Source organism: Urocitellus parryii, chromosome 8 (assembly GCF_045843805.1).
Source record: "Urocitellus parryii isolate mUroPar1 chromosome 8, mUroPar1.hap1, whole genome shotgun sequence".
In the NCBI taxonomy this organism is placed as follows: domain Eukaryota; kingdom Metazoa; phylum Chordata; class Mammalia; order Rodentia; family Sciuridae; genus Urocitellus; species Urocitellus parryii.
In genome coordinates, this window is record NC_135538.1 from 117,365,688 (window position 1) to 117,376,254 (window position 10,567).

The 10,567-nt window shown below is 38.4% G+C and overlaps 2 pseudogenes; one reads left to right on the forward strand and one right to left on the reverse strand.

The window, feature by feature from the left end:
* The first annotated feature begins 205 nt into the window (after positions 1-205).
* LOC144256446 (eukaryotic translation initiation factor 4E pseudogene) lies at positions 206-939 on the forward strand (annotated as a pseudogene).
* A 2,982-nt stretch (positions 940-3,921) lies between these two features.
* LOC144256447 (HLA class II histocompatibility antigen, DQ alpha 2 chain-like) lies at positions 3,922-10,228 on the reverse strand (annotated as a pseudogene).
* Positions 10,229-10,567: the final 339 nt, after the last annotated feature.

Genomic DNA, 10,567 nt, shown 5'->3' on the forward strand with positions numbered 1-10,567 from the left:
AAATTTGCTTTCCCATTTTTTAGGTACTTGCTATACCACTTCCCTCTTTCCTTGTTTCTTTATAAGATTTTTGCTTTTCCATGAAGTACTCACCTCTTCCCTCTTGTCTTGATCTGTGTCACATGAGACCTTCCACTTCCAGTTTCAGGTCTAAGTTTGGCATTTGTAACTTAGCCTCAAACATCACTGGGGAGAATTGTGTAGGATGGTGACTGTGGAACTGAAAACTACCCCTACTGCTAATCCCCTGCCTTCAGAGAAGGAGAAAACAGACTCTCATCAGGAGGTTGCTAACCCAGAACACTATGTAAAGCATCCTCTACAGAATAGATGGGCATTCTGGTTTTTAAAAAATGATAAAAATGAAACTTGGCAAGCAAACCTTCTACCTATCTCTAGGTTTGATACAGTTGAAGACTTTGGGGTTCTATACAGCCATAGCTAGTTGTCTAGTAACTTAATGCCTGGCTGTGACAATTCAAATTTTAAGGATGGTTTTGAGCCTGTGTGGGAAGATGAGAAATTCAAATGGGGTGGAAGGTGGCTCATGATACTGAACAAAAAGCAAAAATGAAGTGACCTTGACCTCTTTTGTCTAGAGACACTGCTGTGCCTTATTGGAGAATATTTTGATGACCACAGTGATGATGTATGTGGAGCTGTTGTTCATGTTAGAGCTAAAGGTGATGAGACAGCAACATGGACTTACTGAATGTGAAAACAGAGAGGCTGCTACACATATAGGGAGAATGTTTAAGAAAGATAGAGATTGGTTATCAGTCTTAGGAAGACACAGCTACCAAGAGAGGCTCTACCTCTAAAAATAGGTTTGTGTTTAAGAAGAGGCCTTCTCAGTGTTCTCAAAGAAGACTGTCTCAAGCAATTGAGATTTGGGGTTTGAGCCAAAGCCTCTTCAAAAGCAGAGTGGATTGCATTTAAATTTGATTTCATTTAAATGTTGCTGAGATATAAGGAAGTCTCATTTGCCTTTGTCTTGTACTTCGGTGTCCGTTTTTAAAAATTTTAAAAATTGAGTGTCCACTATCCCAATCAAAGAATTACAATCAACACAGTCCCCCAGATTCCATAAATGTGTTCCTGGCCCATTTTGTATTAGTTTAGTAGAATTGCCATTACAAACAAGTTTTACTCATTGACAATATTCAAAAGAACTTGCATTTCTATACCTTAATAAGAAAAAAATTGAGTTTATATTTCATTGTGTGCAGAACATATTACTAGTATGAAAGAGTATGATGCATACAGTTTTCTCACAATTATTTTGTTTCTTTTGACAGCATTATACTTACTGTACTCTTGATGAAAGCTGCTAGATTTCTTTATTTGTTTCTCTACTCAATAACACTAATGATTCTGATTCCAGTTTTCCATTTGTTTTGCTTTTGTTTTTTGCTGCATGTAACATGGGTGAGGCATCCAGGAATATGGTATAAATATTAACTTTGCGCATACTTTAATTTTTTTGTTTTTTGTAACTACAAAACTAGCTATAAATTTATATACTTCATTCAAATCAGTGACTTATCTTTGTGTGATTTCCTGAACATAATTATGGATTATAGAAAAGGACATCATAGTTACATTTCTAACTAGAATTACTATGCCTGATTTCATTTTTTTATGTTGTATTTTAACACTTTGCACTACTTAGGTAATTTTGCTTTGGTTTAAAATGGCTCAAGTATAAAAGTAATCCCACTTATTTAAAGACAGTGTATAAAACTGTAAATAAAATGTGTACAGTGAATTGTATTTTAGATAAAAAAATCACTGGTATATTCTTTTTGAGGATTTTCCACCTCTTCTAAGAAGGAGAACCATCATTCAGAAGTTATATGCTGTGACCAGCACAGCCAAACTGGTCATTCTGGTGGGGGGCCATGGGGAATTAGAAAATACAGAGATTCACACATGCGTATTTTGGCGATAAAGCTGAGATCTGGTGGAGCATTGCTCTCTGATAGAGAAGCAGATCTAGAGAGTTACACCAGCAATCTTTATTTTTTTATGTCTCACTATCAGGATAAAGACTATGCAAGCATTATTCTTTATATTTAGGAAAGTTACAGAATTAGAAACATCTATGCAGATTTTCCACAGTTGCAATCCACACTTGCAATGTGCAATGTTAGGAGCAGTTTTGTAGTGCTCAAGAGGGTACATTATTTAGGCTGGCAGGCTCAGAAGTAGCAGAGCTGGTGAAACATTGTGGTTGTTTAGCATAAGAATTCTTCTATTCTCAGGAGATATGTGCCTGAGATCAAGGTTGAAGCTGATAAAACTCTTGCACAGAGCTTCCTTAGGCCAGGTTTTACCATAGCATCGAGGCATCCTGTACCCTTGCACAGAAACTTTCCCAGGCACCTGGTGTGCCACAGACATAAAGCCATCAGAGACCCTCAAATCTCAGTCACTGCTGTCTCATCTCTGTCACTGCTCTCCACAGATATATACTACTTTTTTTAGTATGCTGCCCATATGCATACACCTTGAGCACCTAGACTAGGTCCTTTAGTGAAAATGGTATGAGTTAGCATCACCATCTCCTCAACAATCTATTTTGAGGTTACGGAAGGGCATACATTTAAAATATTGGGTGATTAGCATGTTCAGGAAATAGACAATATTTTATATAATAAAAGTGCCTAAGTTATAATGTCAATAATCACAATTTATGAGCTTGAGCATGGAGTGGATTTAAATGTTTTTGTACTATTATAAATGTCCACAGGATGAGGCTTTAGCCACCTCTGCTATAGGTCCCTTTATCCAGTATGTTGCCTCTCTCTGTTTGTTTTCATTGATGTTACCCACAAATGGGGCACTTTCTGGGACACAAACAGCATTTTCTTATTTTCTTGTTCTCACTTTTATCTTCTTTCTGGCCAATCCAGAGAGCTTCCATCTCATCTGGGGTGAAATATGGGAGCAGACATATTGAATCTTTCTGCCATCTTCACTAATCCAACATTTGTGAAGAACATTTTGACTTTATGTTCTTGAAAATCCAATTTTTGACTTTAAAAATATTTTATTTCAGGTTTTTATTTCTTCCAGAGATTTTAGAATGCTATTTGAAAACTCAAATCTTAAGCATTGCTCTTTCTTTTTTCACAAAAATACTACATTTAGGGAATAAAGTATTCACCATACTCAATGATCCTGAAAAGGGTAAATAAAGAGTGAGAGCAAAAAGGAAATGCAGAATATAAAAAATCTTTTATTATGATACAATATCATTTAATACTTCAGCTGTGGTGTTATTAATATGGCCTGATAAAGAAGTTAAGGACCTAAGAAGTCTGATAAAATTTCAAAATAAGTTCTTCCATTGTTGTGCACAACTTAAATCAGTTCTAGGAAAAAGACAGAGGAAAAGTATACTCTAAGCAAAGACACCACAGAGATTTATTTATTTAATTTTCATACAGATTTTGGATGAGGGTGACCCAAAAGTCAAGTAGGTAGATGGGTGGGACAGATCTCTTTGTGAAAGGTAGGCAATCATGTAAGACTAAGTTGAAAGATTTTATAAGAGTAACTAATCTCTGTGGGAAAAATGTTTCATGAATTCCACTCAAGCAGGGCAGGGAGGAGAGCATGAAAGGAGCAATATGATAAACTAGAGCAGTAAGTGGGTCTAAGTCATACAGCAAGGCCTGCAAAGAGAGCTAGAGTTGGCCAACCATTCCTCTTCTTTCTTGTGAATTGTGATTATCTGAAACAGCAGACAGCATGAGGTTGATGGAGCCTGTGCCCCTGTCCAAGGTCAAGCCATTCTTCAATTAGCCTAGAAGATTTCCAAAGACATTCAGGCATACAGGATGCCAACCCTGCACTCCCAGCCTCCCTATCTCCAGTTCCAGGTATGACACATCTGAGTCCTTACCTGTCTGTTTTCTAGGTTATCACACATGAGGTCCTATGGTGGCTGGAGGTTCCACAGGAATGCAGGACTTGGATGATGAGGATGGTGCCTATCACAACACCCATGAGGCCAAGAGCCAACCCCAGGGCACAGACCACAGTCTCTGTCAGCTCTGACATAGGGGTTGGAAGCTCAGGTTCTGAGAAAAAAGAAAGATAGTCACAGGACAGGGTGTGTCTGTGGGGAAAATGGTGCATGTGTTTGGAAATGCACAAGACAACTAGACTTTGGGAAAGAGTGAAGTCAATTATTGGACAACTTTGCAATTATGGGAAATAAAGTTGTGGCAATGGGGGTTAAAGGGTTCAATCAAGACCATGTACCTTGGGGGTAGAATTGGAAGGTAGACAAGTGATGATGGGATTTCAACATACCCCAGTGCTTGAGAAGTGACTCTTCTAGGCCCCAGTGTTCCACCTTGCAGTCATAGAAATCCTCAGTGGAGGGGACAAAAGTGAGGTAGCTGAACTTGAGGAAGGAGTGGTCACTCTTGGGATAGAAGATGGTCTTAGCAATACCTTCTGGAACTAAATGTCCATTGCCAAACCAAGTGATATTGATCACAGGAGGAAAGATGTTATCCACTAGACAGATGAGGGTGTTGGGAATGCCCAGGGTCACAGGAGATTTGGGGAACACAGCCACTTCAGGGATTTCTACAATGAAAACATCACACTTATTGACATTTATGATAACTGTGCCTTGAGATTTTTGATCATTTTGGAGGCGCCTAGTATTCCCCAGATACTAATGAGATATTTTCTTGTCATTTTAGAATAATTTTTATACCAGTTACTGCTTCTATTTTTTCACTTTGAAATACAAAACACATTTCTCTCTTTGGGATCCCACACTGTGTGTGTGTGTGTGTGTGCGCGTGCACGTGTGTGTGAGTGTGTGTGTGTGAGTGTGTGTGTGTGTGTGTGTGTGTATGAGAGAGAGAGAGAGAGAGAGAGAGAGAGAGAGAGAGAGAAATGAACCAACTTACAGCTTCTTAGGCCAAGAAGTTGGGAATATCCTTGTGTAGGAATTCAAGGAACATCTCATGAAACCTAGCAGAGGGATATTTAAAGATTAAAAGAATATTATGTGGACTATATGTGTACTAGAAAGGGGGAAGAATTTACCATGTAATGGAAAGACAACACCTACCCCCAGAGAAGGAAGAACTCAAATCTGGAATGTGAGGTAGGCACAGCGAAGAGAATCAGAATGTGGACACTTACCATTGGTGGCAGGTGTAAAGTTGGAATCTTTAATCAAAGTGTCCAAGTTTTTTTTGACCACAACAAGGTTTCTCAGGGCCTTCTGAATTTCAAATGTTGCAAAATTGCTAAACTCAGGCTGCGTCCACACAGTCTCCTTTTTTTCCAGGTCTACTTAGAACAGCTCATCTCCATCAAATTCATATGTAAACTGGCCATAGTCACCATATGTCTGGTAGATATTTGTGCTGTAAGTGCCGACATGGTCAGCTGGGGAATAACCATTCCAGAGCATGAAGATAAGAGTGGGCAGGTGAGATATAGGGAGAGGAAAAAAACTTCATAAACAAGAAGGCATAGGAAATACTGTGAATATTGCAGTATAATACTTTATTTGGTTTCTATAATAAAATATCATAAACAAACTATATTATTCTGCTTCTGGACTTCCAAATCCATGTCTTTCCCAATTTTATTTATTCTATCTCAAGAGTCTCAGAGGTTTTTGACTTGTTTTGGCACCAACATAAAAGTCTAAAGTCCAAACTCCCATCTAAATATCACCTAAATCAGATATCCCAGATTCAAGGAATTCTGAGGAAAATTATTTTGCAGTTATAAAGCTGTGAAATCAAACATGTTGTGTGCTTCCAAAGTACAATGGTGAGGCAGATATCAGATAGACATGCCTGTTCCAAAATGTCGAAGTATGAAAAAAGAAAGGAATGGGAGGTCTCGATCAAGTCCAAAACCTTGCAAATAGAAAATAATTTTCTTTGGTTTGATGTTTTGACCTCAAGGGTCTTGCCTGGAGTAGTATTTGGCCCTACAAGTCTCCAGAAGGTAGTGACCCCATGGCTTTGGGAGGCTCCACCTTCATGCCATTTCTTTATGGTGGCCCAACCTAGGTATTGGCTCTGTGCCTGGGTCTTACTGCCCTGGATCTTCTGGGCTTTACTCTAATAGGGGCTTTCTGCAGTGACTTCAATGTTTCCAGAGCACTTGCCCCCTAGGCCTTTGCTGGATGGTAGCAACTCCAATGACATCTGAAACGCATTTGAGGTCATTCTTCCATTGCCTGGGATAACAGGTCCTGGCTACTGTTTAGGTGGCTGACTAACCTTGCCATTGTCTTCAGACTAGCACCTGGCTTTGGTTGAGATGACTAATCCATACTAATCTCCTTATCAAATGGTCCCTTGGCCATAGCCTGCTCTTTACCAAGCAGGCCATCTCATTTTTTTTCTTAAAAACTACACTTTAATAAGAAATAAATTCAATAAAAAATGATAATACTGAGAACCAAGGCTTTCAGGTTTCAAAATCATACTACTTTTCAGCTGATCCAATATGTTGTCAACTAAATGTTCAAAAGTTTGTTCACAGCCAACATTACTTACTAATATCACACATCTATTATTTCATACATTTACTTTCTTCCCCATAAAAGCCTGTTGATAAACATCTAAAATATCCAGGTTTGACATAGTTGAGATGAAGCTGGGTCAAATACTGGTATCATTTTACACTATCAACTCAAGTGTTTAAGTGTCACAAATTTATTCAACCAGCCAAACAAATGAAAATCATAATGGCAGAGCACACATGGTAAATAAATCAAAACAATGGCATGTGTAACAGAAAGACAGAGCAGTGGCACATTAAACCAAAGCTAGCTAAATACAAAACAACTGTCTATTGCATAGGACATAAACTGAAAATGGTTCCAAGTGAAACAACCTGATGGAGAGGTCACTGTGAAGCTGCCAACTGAGCTTCTGCTGACACTGACTGACCAAAGAAGATTCATGCATAATGCATCCTCACACAGTTCGTTCAGAGAGTGTGACAGTAACTGCTAGAAGTCTCTCACAGTAACTGCTTCTGTCACTGAGTAGTTAGGGGCCATCTGTCTCCCTCTTTAAGGAGACCTTCTTGCCATTTGCTTGGTGGTGGCACATTGAAAGATGATCAGTGCTGTGGGATGAATTGGGCCTTATTGCTTTACTTCTTTACTTCTATTCTGTGCAGTTTCTAGAACCACTTTCACCTTGTAAGGGTATTTATAGGGTGTGTAGATGGAACCCAGCCTCAGGCATGGGAGGGACTATTGCAGCAGTCCAGTGAGGAGTTCACTTTATCATGATAGAGGTCTGTATTTGTCCCATCACAGGCATTATAATAGGGCCAGCTGAGTAGAAGTACTCAGAGCAGCTGGTGGGAGGACAGGCACAGTCCCTGTTATAATGCTTGGAGCACACTGGGCTGTTGCCACAAGAGAGAAGGCAAAGGCTGGTGATTTAATGTTGGCATCTCTGCAGGTGTCATTCAGAATCAGGAACTCATTAGATGCATCTTCTTCAGGCTATCTTCTCCTTCCAGGCCATCTCATTTTTAACAATATGTATAGGCTGAGGATTATCCAAATTTTAAAGTTCTGCTTATTTTTTTTATTAACAACTTCATTTTAAGTCATTTATCATATAGTACAAATAGCCAAGAATATCCAACACTATGCTGAGAAATTTTCTTACCCAAATATACAATTTAATTTCTTACAACATCTACCTTCTAGGAAACACTAGGATACAAACACAATTTAACCACATTCTTTGCCATAATCACTTTTACCACAGTTTACCATAATCACCTTTACCACAGTTCCTAATAACATGCTCTTTATTTCCAACTGAGACCTCATCATCAGAATGCCTTTACTTCTGAAAATCTACAAGCAATTTTTTCAGGATTACTTTGATTCTTAGGTATTACTTAGCTATTCGCTAAGAAGATTGAAGCTCTCTTTTATAGCTCTCTTCTTTTTCTTTTGGGCCTCTGCAAGAATCATCCTTCACATTCTGTCCATGATTGTGTAGACCTTTTATAGCACACAGCAGAAAATCTTTGCAACCTGTATCCATTTTGCAGTTCCAAAGCTGTTTCCATACTGGTTACACCAGTACCATACCCTTCTCCTGGTACCTATTTTCTATCTTAGTCCATTTGGGGTTGTTTTAACAGCATTCTATAAACTGGTTGAATTATAAACAGCAGAAATTTCTTTCTCTTAGTTCTGGAGCTTAGAAAAACCGAGATCAGGACACCAGCAGATGTGACTTTTGCAGAGCCTATTCTCCAGAAGGCCATCTTTTCACTATAACTTCAATAGCAGAAGGGATGAGTGAGGCTGGGTGCAATAGTGTACACCTGTAATCCCAGTGACTCGGGAAGCTGAGGCAGGAGGATCAAAGTTCAAAAGCAGCCTCAGCAACTTAGCAAGGCCTAAGTAATTTAGTGAGACCCTGTCTAAAAGCAAAAAAGTAAAGAAATAATTGGGGATGTACTCAGTGGTAAACCACCCCTAAGTTTAATTCCTACTACAAAAAGACAGAAAGAAAGACAGACAGACAGAAAGAAAGAAAGGAAAAAAGAAAGAAAGAAAAAGAAAAATCCAGTGAGAATTTTTAGAAATATCTTATAGGGGCACTTGTCTCAGTCTAATAATCTATTAAAGTCCCAGTCTCCTAAACCATCATCTCAGAGGATAGGATTTGAACATATGAACTTGGGTAAAGGGACTAATAGCATGTGGTTTCCTATTTTGCATAGTCTGATGTCAAAGTCCCCATTTATGTCTTTTCCCTCTTTAAGTTATTGAGAGATAAGGTTTAAAAAATTGACTGTTTTAAATTTTAATTAATTAAAAATTAAATTTGTTTTTATGCAAATTGTGTTTTCCATGATATTGTATACTTCATAAGAAATAGGGATGTGATGTCTTATTCACTTCTGTACCTTGAGTACTTAGTATACTTCATGGCACACAGTAGGAATTCAGTAACATTTATTAGATAAATAAATAAATGATGATTAGGAAATATTTTAAAGATTTCATTGTATTCCATTTTTTTAATAATTTTCTTTGCTTGGATTTTTTTGGGGGGGTTAAACTTTAATGATTATTTCAGTGTCCATGACATAGCCATGTAAAGGCCTAGAGAGGAGGCTGATATGTACTGGGGTGAGTCATAGATTAAGAAAGTATTGTGGAAATGGAACAGGAAATCAGAGAAAGTTAAAGATTGATGTAATTTAATCTGTTTTGCCCTCCTTCTAGTACTTTGATGGTTAGATGTGACAGGACTTGGAGTTTGGGCTGCCAGCTGAGACTAACTTATTTCTAAGTCCCTAGGTTTTCCATCACACATTATTCCAGTTTTCTGAGACAAAAAAACAAGATGTTACACTTATAATAATGCCAAACCTTGGCATGTGTAGAGCTCTTTATTAATTAGAATATACATTTGATTTTTTATTTTATTTGTGTGTTTCTCCGAATATTGTGTTAATTAATTATACACATGGAAAAATCTGAAGATCAGAATATGGAACTGACTTGCTCAATGTTATTCTGCTAATCCTTTTAATTTTTCCCATTCTATTGATCTTCAGTCAAATTTATTCTCCTTGCCTCTAAAGCCCAAACTTGGAAAATATAAATTATGTTGGAAACAAACAAAAAAGTGACACCCTATTTTCTGTATGGCAAAAACATTTATGGACTTAGTTTCCTAAGAAAATGGATAAAATAAGAATAAATCTGCAATGGTTTTGAGAAAGAGTTTAAAGTGGGTGAGGAGTAGTAGGTTCATACTCGGGTGCTGTGAAAGGAAAGCAATATACTTGGAGAAAGATCTCTAATTTCAGGAGTTATCATAAATTAAGGCTGTAATAATGCTTGAGTATATCATTTGGTTCTGATTTTAGAAAGACAATAATGCCCTTTGTGGATACTCAGTGAGAGGTGGACATTGTAGAATTCAGTCTAGTCTACTAAGATTGGGTTTTAGGGGTTTTGGTTTCTTGGAGGGAAAATAAGTATAACAATTCAGATTCAGGGGAACTGTGGTTTCAGATACTACTATGGGGCAACAAATTCAGTCAGGTTTTGTTTTTCAGTTTTCTCTCACAGTCCTAAATCCTCAACCATGTACTCACCCACTCTGTCTTCACATCCACAGGGGCTCAGGATGGCCAGCAGGGTGAGGGCCTCCAGGATCAGAGCTTTCTTCATGGCCACCCTCCTCCAAGGGAAACCTCAGAAGTCACTTTTCTGAATGGGGGAAGGCATGAGAACTGGGCAAAGAAAGTGACTTAAGGAGAACTCCTGGAAGAAAGCATTAGGAGGAGCCCAGAGCTACCCTTGCTGTCTGGGGTTTCAGCCCATTAGAGAAACCCCTGGAGCTGACACCTCAGTTGCCACTTGAAGTACTTTTACAAAGAGACCTGGAAGGAGCCTGTGAACTTCCCCTGTTTTGAATGCTGTAGGAGCACAGATTCACAATGGAGCAGAGGGAACTTTCATTCTGTAGATGGAGGAGAGGAACAGGAACCTCCATGGACCCTGGCAGAA